At 39.7% G+C, this 15,566-nt stretch overlaps 1 non-coding gene across 1 annotated transcript; it reads right to left on the reverse strand.

The window, feature by feature from the left end:
- Nucleotides 1-6,306: 6,306 nt before the first annotated feature.
- trnaa-ugc (transfer RNA alanine (anticodon UGC)) lies at nt 6,307-6,378 on the reverse strand. Its single transcript has one exon. It is a non-coding gene; the product is annotated as a tRNA-Ala (tRNA).
- Between the last annotated feature and the right edge of the window lie 9,188 nt (nt 6,379-15,566).

The raw sequence follows: 15,566 nt of genomic DNA on the forward strand, positions 1-15,566 counted from the left end.
AGCGTTTTCGATGTGGTAGATGTCATGTAGGCCTATTGAAAGCATCACTATTTTCTTTCCTTTGTTATTAACTTGCACTCGCTTGTGTGATTATATGGTGCATGGTTTTGTGACATAATACGGATCTGAAACCTCCTTAATTTTTTTTTTTTTAAACTCCTTTGGGTGCACACAACCTGCATGGGAACTTGGAAATCAGGTGCCGGCCATCAGAAGGGAATGTGGCAGATTTCCCAAGATGCTTCTTGTTGAATCTGAAAGAAAACTGACGAGTCGGTGATTAGCAGCAAATCAAGTTGTTAAAAATGTCCACGTTGGTCTGTAGACTACATTATTCATCAAGTTATAGATTATCCCCATTGGACAATCTCTCTCAGCTTTCCAAGATATGAACTTGTCCAATGTGCATAAATAGATTCATACTTCACCACTGCATGTTGCATGTACGTATGTTTGTTTATGTACTTGAGTATGTGTGTGTGTTTGTGTGTGCTTGTGTCTGTGTGTGTGTTGCCCTAAAGTTCAGAGGTCCATAAGCTCAGCAGGAGGAAGATAAGATTAACACAGAGGAATGCAGAGTATGGACACACACACTCCCACACACACACACACACACACACACACACACGCTGTGCAGCCTGTACTCACTCTCTGGCCAGGTCTCTCCATCAGACACCAGCACTCACATGGTTGGTTTGGGGAAGATCAATCAAGAACACTCTGACATGGAGAGGAGAGGAGCAGCCAACATGTCCAGCAGACTGAAGCACGCTCTCCCTGTTTGGCTCCAACATTAGGTTAGATAGTTTTGCAATATTAAAGGGATAGTAGCATGTTTTTAAAGTGGGGTTGTATGATCTACAAATAGCCCCTAAGTACTTTAATTGCAGTAGAAGACTCTCTGCACTCCTCCCGTTAGCAACGCCAGCCCATAATAGCCCTGCCCAGAGATTTACAACATACATTGTTGTGAACAGACCCAAAGAAACGGCCTATTTTCACGGCCTAAAAGAGGTTTTACCTGAAAAAAAATACACAGTTCCATTGTTCGCTATAATATAATTTTTTCCAGCCTTCAAAGTGCAGGAAAAACACAGTTTTTATTTGGACCTAACCAACTGCTGATCGGCGGGCGCTAACCCTGGGCGGAGGGATACGTGAGTTGGTTAGGTCCAAATAAAAACTGTGTTTTTCCTGCACTTTGAAGGGCTGGAAAATATTATATTATAGCGAACAATGGAACTGTGTATTTTTTTTCACGTAAAACCTCTTTTAGGCCGTGAAAATAGGCTGTTTCTTTGGGTCTGTTCACAACAATGTATGTTGTAAATCTCTGGGCAGGGCTATTATGGGCTGGCGTTGCTAACGGGAGGAGTGCAGAGAGTCTTCTACTGCAATTAAAGTACTTAGGGGCTATTTGTAGATCATACAACCCCACTTTAAAAAAAAATGCTACTATCCCTTTAATGTCCACCTCAGTTTATTACACAAGTCTGTTTGCAGAGAAATAAAAGTAAAATCTGATCAGTGTGAACAGTTTATCCCTTACATCTGCCAGCCATTATTATGCCTAATATGTATGTGCAGTAAATGAGCCTATTAGTTTTACCTAGCAGTGAGTCTAAGGTAAATTAACTGTGTACTGTGCTTATATATACAGAATATTTTTTACATCCTTTCCTATTACTTATTATTTTTTACAATAAACAGTCCCACGTATGAAATGCTCTAGGTGTGTATGTCGATTCTAGGTCACATCTATTTGTCAGTGTTGCTATATACATGGTTTACATCAGTGGTTCTCAACTAGTCTCACTCTGGGCTCCACATCTTCCCACGGTCATTAAGTCGCGACCCACTTTTATAGAATTCAAACCAAGATTTTTTTTTAAAAGCCTTTAAAAACTAATTTTGCTCTTTATTGAGCGAACTGCATTTCAGGGCACATGAATGAAACTGAGGAGTTACCATGACAACTGCATGTACGGAAGTGAACAAAATGGAGACCAACAAAACGATATATTTGACTTATAATGCATCTCTGCATTCAGAGCATGTGTATTCCCAAAAGTGAATAAATATCAAATTGCACAAAATAAAGACCCACAAAACACGTCCAACATCAGATGTGCATTAAATATTATTTATTTTTTTGACCAGCTGTCCGCGACCCATCCAGAACGGGTCCGCGACCCACTTTTGGGTCCCGACCCACCAGTTGAGAACCACTGGTTTACATGATATACAGAGAGAGTTTAAATAAAATAAATACACACAACATAAAAATATATATTAATATACACACATTTAAATGTAAAAGTAAAAAAAAAAAAAGATATAATATAATTTCTGTGCATTATTGCATTTTTTTTTTTTTTAACACATATCTTTATTGATTTTTTAGTCTTTACACAATTCCCCTCCCTCCCCCCAACCCTGAACTGGAGCCATCAGTTAAACAGCAAGAAAAATGACATTTCCTTTGAAAATTGAAAAACAAAAATACAAAAACAATATACCGTACATCTCCCTCTCTTCTAGTTAAATTTTTTACATAATCAATTGAAATAAATAGGCAAAAGTGAGAGAAAAAGATGGAAAACTGAAAAAATAAAAATAAAAAATAAAATAAATAAAAATAAAAAATAAAAAATAGAGAGAAACATACATGCAGTATATTCAAAATATATCTATACATGTGTTTTTTGTTCTGTTTTTTCATTATTGCATTATTGGATCCTTGTGATATTGGCTCCTCAGGACTGCAGGCAACACTGGAAATTTTTTGGATTTAATGTTAATACAGAGAATGAAACCATGTGGCAAACAACATTCTTGCACACTTTTTACCCACTTCCAAGCTGGAATTCAACCAGATGTGTGCATTCACGTGTCTCTTCTGCTCTCACCTTATCTGGACAGCAGACAGACGCAGCTCAGTCCAACCACAGGCCTGCTTTGATGTTCTGTGTGGCACCATAAATGTCATCTAGTCCGTTGTTTTTACTTTCAGAGGAAAATTAATGCTCTTGAGGGGAGTCAGAAATTTCCCACACTCACAAATGTCCTGCTGACATTTAGAAAAAAAGAAAGAAAAAAAAAAGAAAATGTTGTTTTGAGTTGCTTTTAGAGCCCTGATAAGATCGCATCAGTTTTGTATTTGTCATTTTACACATTTTTTATTGTGTGGTATTCCTATGTGTGTTACTAAATGTGAAACAAATCTATGTTACCTTGTTTATATTAACTTTCATATTAATTTTATTTCATTATTTTTGTCTCTTGTCTTTCTTATGGGATTTCCTAACCCTGACCCTGTGTTAAAGGGCCATGTAAAAAGAAATAATACTGATAACCATTATTACAACAGTCTTATTTTATTTGCCGAGCAGCTGTGAAAAGATATGTAGGGAATGTTAGTAGTACAGTCTTCTCAATAAGATGTCCAATGAGTGAATGTAGTTTCACTATTATTATTGTATTGTTTCTTTGTATGTCTGTCAAATGTTTTGTTGTTTTTGTTTGGGACCTAATGCCCTTGTCTTATTTATTTTGTCTTGTTCTTTTTCTTCAATGTTGTAGTCTATGTGCCCTAGTGTCTTTCCATGTGTTGTGTGTTGTCTTCCTTGTTTTTAAATCCATGTTGTCTACCATCAAATAGGACCACAATGGAAAAGCCTTTGGGCTTTATTGTGTTTTAATCCTTTTGAACACTTGTCTAACGTTGTTCAATAAAGTTTTCAATTCAATTCAATTCACAACACAGGGATAACCTGTGCATTAGCTGAAAATTAGTAATATAGGCTACGTTTGGTGTTCTTGTGGTTACTTACAGCAGGGTCACGAAAAGAACATGCAGGCCTTCTATGAAGTGGCGCCACCCACTGTTCGCATAGTGAACTGATCCAATAAAGGGCTTGTCTGCTAAATAACCACTAGGAGGCAGCCAAAGACCAGAAATACAATGTTTATAAGTTATGTGGTCAAATCAATTTGTTGTCATCCAGCACGAGGTGACATATCCATATGGGCCTCTAGTGTCTGCTGACTCAGCAACACGACCTCCAGGTTTGACTCACCTTTAATGTGATGATGCAGGTCAGACACACCACACCTGTTCTCCGTCCTCTTCATGTCAAACAGTGGAGGATGCTATGATGTGTAATCAGCACTGACTACATACAGTAGCCTATACAGGGCCGTTGTATAGGGGAGAAAGGTGATGATAACTCTAGGGGCCCAGCGCCCAGTGGGGCCCATAAAAAACCCCAGTAGTCTAATCTTTGTTTGACTGATTTATTCTGCGTAAGACCCTGACTAATACTCATAGTACACTGTAAAAACTCAACATCTTTCCAAGAATATTTGTCTTATTTCTTGTCCAAATGTCTCATTTCTAGTCAAAACTAATCTCTTTCCACTTAAAATAAGACTCATCACCTAAAAATTAACTTGTTTTTAGATCATTTTCACTTGTTTCAAACAAATTTTCACTTGAAATAAGTAGAAAAATCTGCCAGTGAAAGCAGGTTTTTGTGCTTGTAATAAGGAAGAAAAACTTGTTCCATTATCAGATTTTTTCTACTTATTCCAAGTGAAAATATGCTTGAAAGGAGTAAAAAGTGTCTAAAAACAAGCTACTTTTAATATGATGTGTCTTATTTTAAGTAGAATGAGATTTGTTTTGACTAGAAATGACATTTTGACCAGAAATAAGACAAATATTCTTGGTAAGATACTTGAGTTTTTGCAATGTAATGCTGCATTAGCATCAAAACAAAGAAGGCTAAATAAAAAATGATAATACATACGTAGTCTAAGAAAAGAAAAACTGGAAAAGTTAGATGGAGGGGCCCACTTTAGTATTCTTTAAGGGGGCCCAGAATTCCTAGCAACGGCCCTGACAGTATATCTAAACATTGTGACCTTTGACTTCTGATCTAAGGAGGCATGAACATGACTTTTTAAATATGATCGATCTGCCACTCCCAGAAAACTGCTGAATTTTATCTTCCCTAAAGATAAATGTCGGCAGCTGTTCAGCTTACATTCTGCCACAAGACCTGCAGCTAAAGTACAGTTGACTATGAGGGCTTTAAAGAGGAGTGTCTGGCGTTTCTCCTTTTTTTTTTTCCCACCGTCAGGAATGTTACTTTGACATTTGGGAAATGGATATGTGTCATTTATGTAAAGGTGCCTCCTTTAGGTCATAATGTACAGACATGTAGTATGTGGGTTAAGCAGTCACAGGTACCTGAATAGTAAGTATACACAGGAGGGTTTGACCCCCACAGTGGTCTTGTTTCATGTCAGACAGTTCAACCTGCTAAAAGCAGAAGACACTAATATGTGTCAACCTCATTTTTTCCCAGGTTGATGTCTATCTGTGTGCTTGTTGCTTTTAATAACTTTTTACCCAATTCCAAAACAAGTGTTGCCCTCAAGGTTTCTGTCGACCCGGTCATTCCTCTCCCTGACAGCAGGCTGAGGTAGCAAATCTCTCATTTAAACATCTTCACTGCAAAGTGAGTTTATATTTGAGAAAACATTATCTTTAAATAATTCAGTATAAATTCAGATAGTGTAGATACAGTATGCTCTTTGTTAAGAACAACATAATTTCTCGTTACAGAATGGAAAATTAAGTTCAATGATTTTGTACTATTTTGGGTTATGCGCTGTGTACAATTCTTTATTTTGTTGTGATCAGAAATTTAAGTGTACTGATTAATTTCAAATGTCTGTGATCTGATCCTATTGTATTAATGCGTATATATATATTTTTTTATTTTATTTTAATTTTTTAAGGTAAAAGGGGTAGGGGTATAGCTTTGGCTTCAACCTACACCCTTTCGGTTATATAAGCTTGATATACCGAAATAAATTCATTCATTCATTCATTCATTCATTCATTGTTGTTAGAAACATGTAATAAAAAAAAAGCTGTCTATCTTTTCTTACCAGTAAAGTAGCCTGCTCAACAGGATCCAACAGTACAAGTCCATGGTGACCAAAACATCCACATGTATGCAGTAAAACAACATGCATCAGATACAATATGTTGTTTTTCAAAACTACACAAACAAACAAACAAACAAATAAATAAAAAAAGTTTTAAGTAAAGGCCACAGTCACCAAAGCTAATATACAGACCGGTATGTAAATATAGATTTTTAATGAAACGTTTTGTAATCAAAATCAAATGTTGGGTTATTCAGTACAGTCTACAGACAAATAAACTCTCCTAAAGTGGAAATAACACCAGTCACTGCGTTAATAAAGACAGAAAAAAGCTTTACAAAAGAGTGGAGATGCCGGGGATTGAACCCGGGGCCTCATACATGCAAAGCATGCGCTCTACCACTGAGCTACATCCCCGTGTGAGCGTCACCTCGGCGGGGGCGTATATGAACCACGCAGCGTCACGCGAGCAGTGTTGGTAAAAGGACCTGGCTGGTGCGCACGGGACATATATATATATATATAGTATGTTGTGACCATAGTTGTGACTGAGGCCAAGTTATATAACAGCCTCAGCGGTTTTAACAGTAGCTGTTTGCGTGCGTGCGTGCGTGCGTGCGTCGTGCGCGCGTGTGTCTGTGACCTTTCGAACGGGTTAAAAAACCCCAAAGTGCTGCAGCTCCAGAGACCCCCCCTCAGCTGCTCCAGAGACCCCCCCTCAGCAGCTCCAGAGACCCCCCCTCAGCTGCTTTTAGAGCGGGTTTGTAAACAGAGGAGCTCCACTGACGTCAGGGTGAATGGATGGAAAAGAGGAAAAGAAAGTGTGGCACTTTTCTTTAACTTAATCCTTGATCTGTGCTGTCTATTTCTGGCCTGCAGGTTATGTTTTGGTTTTAGTGGGGGGGGGGACTATGGAGCCATTTCCCTGACATTAAAAGTTGGCATTGAAAACAGAATTTGGCATTGTAATAAAAGTTATATTGACACTAAAACAAGTATTGGCATTGAAAAATGTTGGAACACAGGCATAAAAAATACAATATTTTATTTGGATTAAAAAATATATATATATATTATCATGTAGTTTTCAATGTCTTTTTCATCTTTTTCAGTGTGTTTTACACTGCATTTCCCCCCCAGTCTCACTGGTTTTCAGTTTCAATTTTTTTTTTTCTGTTTCACTCTTCTTTTTTTCAATGCCAAGTTACTGTCAGGGTTTTGCTGTGGAGGGGAGGGTCTGAGGGGAGGGGCTAGGGACGCATGGAGAAGAAATCTGAAGACTGACATTGAAAACTACATGATAATATATTTTTTTAAAAATCCAAATGAAATATTGTATTTTTTATGCCTGTGTTCCAACATTTTACAATGCCGATACTTGTTTCAGTGTCAATATAACTTTTATTACAATGCCAAATTCTGTTTTCAATGCCAACTTTTAATGTCAGGGAAATAGCTCCATAGGAAACATGTAGGCTAGTGTCTCCTTTTCCCACACAACAGTGAAAGACGCTGCTGTGGGGTGTTATTAAGAGAAGTTTCACCTGTTGTTGATTATTCCTGAGATAAGCCCAGTCAGAAACAAGTGGCTGACTGGGTTTAAATCCAGTGCTTTCTCATCATCAGAGCAGAGGTACCATAATAATCCTCTGGAGAATTTAAAATAGCTCCCTCGTTAAGTTTCATAATATCCTCCAGGGGAGCGTGAATGAGGGTCTGTGCCCCCCACCCACCCCCACCACCACCCCTCTGGAGAGCACAGCCTGTCCTCACTCATGCTGTGTTTATCAGCACACGCTTGCCAAGGACACCACTTCCAGACCCCTGTTTGCTTTAGCCTTGTAGGGACAGACCCATGGGATGCACGCATGGCACGAGGGCTTCAGGAGGGCTGTGGAGCAGAGAAGGAAGGAAAGAGGAGAGGTTAAAGGGACTGCAACACCCCCCCCCCCCCCATAGGCCTGCAGAGGTGTCTCTCAGGGGGAGGGAGGGAGGGACACTGGTTGATATCAGCTCTGTTTATGCTGTGTGAATTTGGACTGGTGACAGCATGAAGCCACCATGTTCAGTCTCTGCTGAGTAAGGAATAGTAGACGCAGAAGTGTTGCGTGGTGTGGTAGGGGGTTATCTAAGGACTGTAAGTGTGCTGAGGGGGGCAGCGTGTACAGACCAGACTGTATGCAATATGAGATGCAAAAAGAAATTCTTCATCATCCAGGGCCACAGGCCACGGGACAGTACCAACGGGGAAGGGCGAGGGGAGAAACAAGCTAATAAGCAAGAGCCAATAACAATATCAATCAAGTCCTCGTGCATCTACATTTCATAATATAGGCCTACCTGAGTTTGGAGTTTCAATTATTTACTTTCAGTTAATTATTTATTTATTTTAATGTTTATTTTGCAGGGACGATACATACAACATTGCCACAAAGAATGAAAAATGCGATGCATACAAGACGTCTAGCTTCAGCTAATTTGCAGTCTTTGTCCCTGGTCAGGCTAAAGAAGGATAAAAGATACTAAATACCGTTACAATAAATGCAATAATACAAATACAGTGAATAATACAGTGAATAGTTATCATGAATAAATAAACACAGCTACAAAATTCAGATTAAGAAATTGCACAAATAATCATTCGATTATGTCTGCCTGAAGGCTTTGAATTAGCAGCAAAGATTGTCTTCATATGCTGAAATCACCAATACCACAACACTCATATTCAATTTCACAGAAAAAGTATATATCAAAACCATATTTAAAACACTGAAATATTACCAGCAGGCTGCAAAAGTAAACGTTAAAAGGATATACAAGTACAAATACTACCTCAAAATTGTCAACAAACACAGTGCTGTGTGTGTAATTGTAATCTGTTACTTACCACCACTGCTCTCTCTCACAGACATCCACACACTTGTGCATAAACACATTAGGACCAAATACCAAAAGGTTGGAGCATTAAAGGATCACTTTCTGGCAACACCAGTTGGAAAAAACTATTTCAACAGATGTTTTCCGTATTCCCCTGTGAGAGATTTACATAAATCTGGATATTTTGCATGTTCTCCTTTGTCTCTGCCTTTTACATAATATATTGTATATCAAACCGTGGATTTTGCAGATTTTGATCCCTTCACTTGCGTTTCAATTGAATGGTTTGATATTTTGTGAAATGCAGAATGCCAAAAAAATGTTCAATTTCACTACTCTAGACTAAATGTGATCATTTGCGGTTTTCCTCTTGCTGTAATTAGAATAACCTTGAGCTATGTAATGTTCACTTCGCTGATTGCACTTACTTATGCAACATTTGCAGTACAAGATTAATGGGGTGTTTTAACAGAGTGGCATTAGTATGTTTCCTCAAGTAAACCATCTAAGTACTTCTTCCGCAGCTGTTGGATTATACCAGACTTTTCTTTCTCACTGTTTCCTTTAAGCTTCAAAGATAATGCACAGATTCTAGGGTGATAATGATCTTATAAACTGAACTAGCTTGCCCCCAAAATAAGTGTAATAACTCTCAAAATTTTAAAAAAATTGGCTTTTCTGTAAATGGTCAGCCCACTTTTACAATCTTTTACAATATGTGTGACTTGGTTCAGCCCCACTGTGTCATATTATGCAGGTCATTTATAAACAGTTTGCTGGCACTGTAAGCTTGTGGTAACTAGGGAAGCAAGGCTGGCTCAGTATCTTGTGGGGCGACTTGTCTTATCATCCGCCAGCAGCCAGCCGTGCAGGGGGCAGAGAGGCCTGAGAGGAGAGGGAGCAGAGAGGCACCAAAAGTGAAAGCTGCATAGGTAGGTGGAGTAAAAAAAAACATAACAAGGTGGTCAGGGAGTTCATCTCTTATGTCAGAACTATGTACATTTTTGACATTGTTTTGAAATTCATTGGAATGATATGTGTTTGGGTTTTTTTTTTTTTTAGTTTCTCTCTAAATGTAGCATACGTACATGTCTGATGATGAAATACAGAAACTCAAGTAGTATGTAAACAATGAGTGTTACAGTAATGTTGTCTCTTATCACCCACACCACGATATGCCATCAGGACCTGTTTTGTCCCCAGGCTGTCGGATGGCTTCTCACGGACAAGTCAATACACACAACCAGGGCCGGCCCTAGGATTTTGGTGGCCCCCTAAACAGGATTTTTGTTTGTGGCCCTGCACTCTAAGCGCAAACACCAAATCACTGGTTAAAACTGAATACAGACGTGTTTATGCCCTCTGAGGTTTGAGGCCATTTTCTCGAATTTAACATATTTTCTTAAATGTATCTTTTTAAGATACTTGCAGATGTAACAATACTCAAGTGTTTTATGTCTAAATATTAGAACCTCGGCTGTAAGCACACTGAGGCCAGTTTGTCCTAGAACACTGTAGAAAGAAATAATTTAGGACAAATGCTGGAAATTTGAGGTCTGCTTTTTGAAGAATTTCAAATCCCTTGTGAAAACACTCCTTCAGTCATGAGAATGAACTGTTTTGGTGCTTGAAATAGGATATGAATACAGTAATATAGAAGTGTAGAAAACAAGTCTAAAATGAAATTGTTTTTTGAGCACAAATGTTGTCATTCTGCCGTTCTATTTTCACCAAATGTCTCAAATGTGAGATAAAAGAAGCTGAATATTGACTTCACATTACATATAAAGCTCATAGCTGCACGTGCAGACCTCAGGATGTTTAAATGACTTGATGAACCCCGGTACCTTTCTGATCATGTGGCCCCCCACCTAACGGCTGTGGCCCTAAACAACCGCATAGAGTGTTGATGCCAGCGGCCACCGGCCCTGCACACAACATGCTGGGCTTCTGAGTCAACCTGCCTGTCGCCACGACCCGGTTCATCTCTTATGTCAGAACTATGTAGATTTTTGACATTGTTTTGAAATTCATTGGAATGATATGTGTTTCGGGTTTCTCTCTAAATGTAGCATACATGTCTGATGATGAAATACAGAAACTCAAGTAGTATGTAAACAATGAGTGTTACAGTAATGTTGTCTCTTTTTTTTTGCCTTTATTTAACCAGGTCGGTCCCGTTGAGACACAATGGCCTCTTTTTCAAGGGAAGCCTGGCCAAGACAGCAGCATAGAAAAGTTACTACACTTACAAGACACATAAATCACACAGCACCACAGATAAATACATTACAAGATAGAAGCAACAGGACTAAAAGTTCGGATTCACATTAAAACAAGAACAAGTGCGGTATGAAGGTGCTCCAATTTCTCTCACACGAGTTTTCAAATATCCAAGGTTGATCAGCTCCTTTAGCTTTAGAGTTTTCTGCAGTGCAGGTGCAGCACCAAGTTCAGTGTTACTGTAACTTTGGGCATGTTTAGTAAATAAAACTCATTTGAACGTAGGCGGTAATTGCTTTGGGATTTGGAGAGGTAGTTACATAAATAGTGGGGGAGCAAGACCCAAAATGACTTTATAAATAAAAATATGCCAATGTATAAGGCGGCGTGCTGCCAGAGATTGCCACTCAACTCGGGCATATAAAGTGCAGTGGTGAGTGAGGGCTTTACATCCAGTGACAAACCTTAAAGCAGAAGTAAGCGATCCGGTCGTTTTGGCTAATGCTGCGTTCCAGGCAGGCTTTTGAAACCGTAAATTACAGCTTCAAGTCAGGACTTACGACTTTGTAGCGTTCCAGGCAACCCACTCGTGTTTTTCCGACCTGTTTTACCTGTGAAAGTCACTATAACGGCCACTCGTAACTTCTGACCCGTGAAGTCGTACCAGATCGAACTGGTACGACTTCACAGGTCGGAAAAACACGAGTTACGGGTTGCCTTGAACGCACCATAACGTCTTGTCAGCAGACGGAGTTAGCAGCCCCCGCCCTCGTCATGGATCTATTGGTCCTCGTCCCTACGTCACCACATTCAGGCGCATCCCTTGGCTGCACACACAGAGAGGACTGCCCCTTTATGCCGTTCTCTCTCCTCATTGGATAAAACTTGTAGGATACGAGAAAAGTTTTCTCCTGGGCTCAGAGCAGAGCAGAGTGACTGACAGACCCGTGTTTCAGACCAAACACTCTATGTAAGTGATTGCTGTCGGAAGATACAACTATTTAAGACTTATATTAACACAAAAATATCGCTTACTTCTGCTTTAAAGCACCATGATACACCCACACCACGATACGCCACCAGGACCTGTTTTGTCCCCAGGATGGCTTCTCACGGACAAGTCAATACACACAACATGCTGGACTTCTGAGTCAACCTGTCTGTCGCCACGCCCCGGTCCTTAACCGCAAAACAAAACAGCTATGTTTACAACGCAGGGCTGGGTTGGCTGGAAGCTGGAAGCCCCCTGCCTTACTGTAATGCACATGCCAGAGTCGGCTGTGACGGCCTCGGCAAGGGCAGGCAGGCAGGCAGGCATGCTGCTAAACAAGAGCTTCATGTCACATTCATGAACGTGAGCACACGCAGGGGGAGAAACTGCTGTGACCTTTCACCCATTTCTCCAACCAGCTCGGGGAACTGTGGGAATCCTGTGAAGTCAGACAACTTCAGAGAGAGATCTGGCATGGAGAGAGGAAAAAAACATAACCTCTTCTCTTTGTTTGTTTGTTTGTTTGTTTGTGAGGGGTACATTCAAGCCCAATTATTTTGGAGTCATGTGTCTGAGATCAAATCCATTACATACAGGATGTCTGGGGGTTGTAATTATTGTGCACGATTAGTAGCTGACATGGAAATACATGATACATGGACATGATATAACAAGTCCTGCCAGGCCTGCGCCTTCTTCTGATTAGTTTGAGAGCACAAACATTAACACAAGCGCAGATGCACAAACTGTTCTTGCTAAATGTTTGTGTTCACTGTGTTACCAGGGTTTGGATATCATATCATCATCGCTGCAGGGTGAATGTGTGTGTGTGTGTGTGTGTGTGTGTGTGTGTGTGTGTGTGTGTGTGTGTGTATCTGTGTGAGCTGCCTAGCACCTGGTAACTGTATAGGCCGAAACCTTATCGTCCTGCCTTTAGAAAGCTCACACCGGTCCGTGCTGTCATCGAGTCTCTTGCTGGCGTGCGTGGTTATGACAGGACAAAGTCTGGCATGGAAAAGTAGATTGAGGAAATGTTTTTGAGACACAACCCTATTAGGAGTGGTTCATTTGTTTTCAAGACACCCGGTTACACAGCCAGGCCCGATTACTCACTTACATATTCACATATAATAACTGACTGTGATGCATAATCCTTAGCAAAACATTTCAGCTGCACAAAGTAAGGTGTACACAGGGCCGTTGCTAGGAATCTTCCTATGGTTCAGTATGAACAAAAAGAACTCATCACTGACGGCTAAATGAAGAACAGTGACGGTGGTGTGGATCTAGGAACATATTCTGATAAATTTCTTCATTTCTTACAAATTTCTTATTTTTCCTACTTAAGAAATTCTTAATATACGTCACCGCATTGCATTGCACGCGCCAACAAACAACATATAATTTGCATCTTAACCGTCAGTCACTCACTATCCATGGAGAAGGACAAAAAGAGAAAGACAGAAACTTTTCAAGGCAGGAGCTTGAGGTTATGGTGGATGAAAATAATGTACAAAAAAAAATCACTACTGGGGGAAATCAATAATATGGGAATAAAAGCGGAAAATAAGACAAGAGAGTCGGCCAAAGTGGCTGAAGCTGTGTCATTAGATTTACTTAAACTATGACCTCTTTCATCTTATACAAGTTACCTGATTCAATTTGGCTGTAAAAACCTACAACACTTATTGACACAGCCATGCAAATTCACATGCAATGTCAGGGAGTGAGTGGGTACACATGATATTGATCACATAACTCTAATGTTATCTCTTATTGGTAAAAGTGATGCTGTTACAACCATCCCTTTGTTACAACCATCCCCGGTCGGTCTCCCACTTGAGTTTCAATTGGCAGGGAGCAGGCCCGGCCCCTGGCATAAACCCTCTATGTGGTTGTTTAGGGCCACAGCCGTTAGGTGGGGGGCCACATGATCAGAAAGGTACCGGGGTTCATCAAGTCATTTAAACATCCTGAGGTCTGCACGTGCAGCTATGAGCTTTATATGTAATGTGAAGTCAATATTCAGCTTCTTTTATCTCACATTTGAGACATTTGGTGAAAATAGAACGGCAGAATGACAACATTTGTGCTCAAAAAACAATCTTACAAAATTTCATTTTAGACTTGTTTTCTACACTTATCTATTACTGTATTCATATCCTATTTCAAGCACCAAAACAGTTCATTCTCATGACTGAAGGAGTGTTTTCACAAGGGATTTGAAATGTTTCAAAAAGCAGACCTCAAATTTCCAGCATTTGGCCTAAATTATTTATTTATACAGTGTTCTAGGACAAATTGGCTAATATTATATATCTAATATTTAGACATAAAACACTTGAGTATTGTTACATCTGCAAGTATCTTAAAAAGATCAATTTAAGAAAATATGTAAAAGTCGAGAAAATGACCTCAAACCTCAGAGGGCATAAACACGTCTGTATTCAGTTTTAACCAGTGATTTGGTGTTTGCACTTAGAGTGCAGGGCCACAAACAAAAATCTTGTTTAGGGGGCCACCAAAATCCTAGGGCCGGCCCTGGACTAGCTGTACCACCATGGTGGTTTAAAATAAACATTGATGAAATTACGCATACCTAAGAACCTGCTCTTTCATCTTATACAAGTTACCTGATTCAATTTGGCTGTAAAACCTACAACACTTATTGACACAGCCATGCAAATTCACATGCAATGTCAGGGAGTGAGTGGGTTCACATGATATTGATCACATAACTCTAATGTTATCTCTTATTGGTAAAAAGTGATGCTGTTACAACCATCCCCGGTCTCACACTTGAGTTTCAATTGGCAGGGAGGACATACAGTACTGTAGGACTCCCAATTTACATGCAACAACTGACCAGGTGACCTGTCCATTTTTGAAGACTGGTGCTAATCAAAGATCTTGAAAATGAGAAGGTCTGGGCAGACTTCTGGTGATAACTGGCTATAAATAGTGATCCTGCTTTTACCAAAGGAATTCCCTGTTTTACAAAAAGGAATGTGGGTGTTGGCATGCAAGTACAAACACATATGCACGAATGACCAGAAGAGTCTTATCAAAAGGTTTAAGTAACTGATTTTATTGTGGTTGTCGACCAATAATTTAACTCTTTTTGATCTTTCTGTCTTTTGTTTTCCTGTCATGTTTGTTTTTATTCTGCTTTTTGGTTTGGTGTTGCTGTATTATAAGTGAACACAGGCTGGGAGTAATGGGCCACAGCACTCTGGAGGATTGTGTAATATTCTATAGCTAGACTTCAGAGAAACATAACACACGATGATCTTTCACCTAGACACACACACACACACACACACACGCACGCACACACACACACACACAGTCACAGCTCAATCTGCAATAATACCGGGCAGTGGGTATTCTTAAAGCTCTATTGACTGCAGAGTGCAAAAGTGATCGCCAGGGTTTTTTTCCAAACATCTCCACAGCTCATTGGTCACTCAAATGCTGCATTCAGAGACAGCCAATCTGATTGGCCGATACAGGC

The sequence above is a fragment of the Trachurus japonicus genome, chromosome 7, assembly GCF_045865225.1.
Source record: "Trachurus japonicus isolate A0001 chromosome 7, Traja_1.0".
NCBI classification, from domain to species: Eukaryota; Metazoa; Chordata; class Actinopteri; order Carangiformes; family Carangidae; genus Trachurus; species Trachurus japonicus.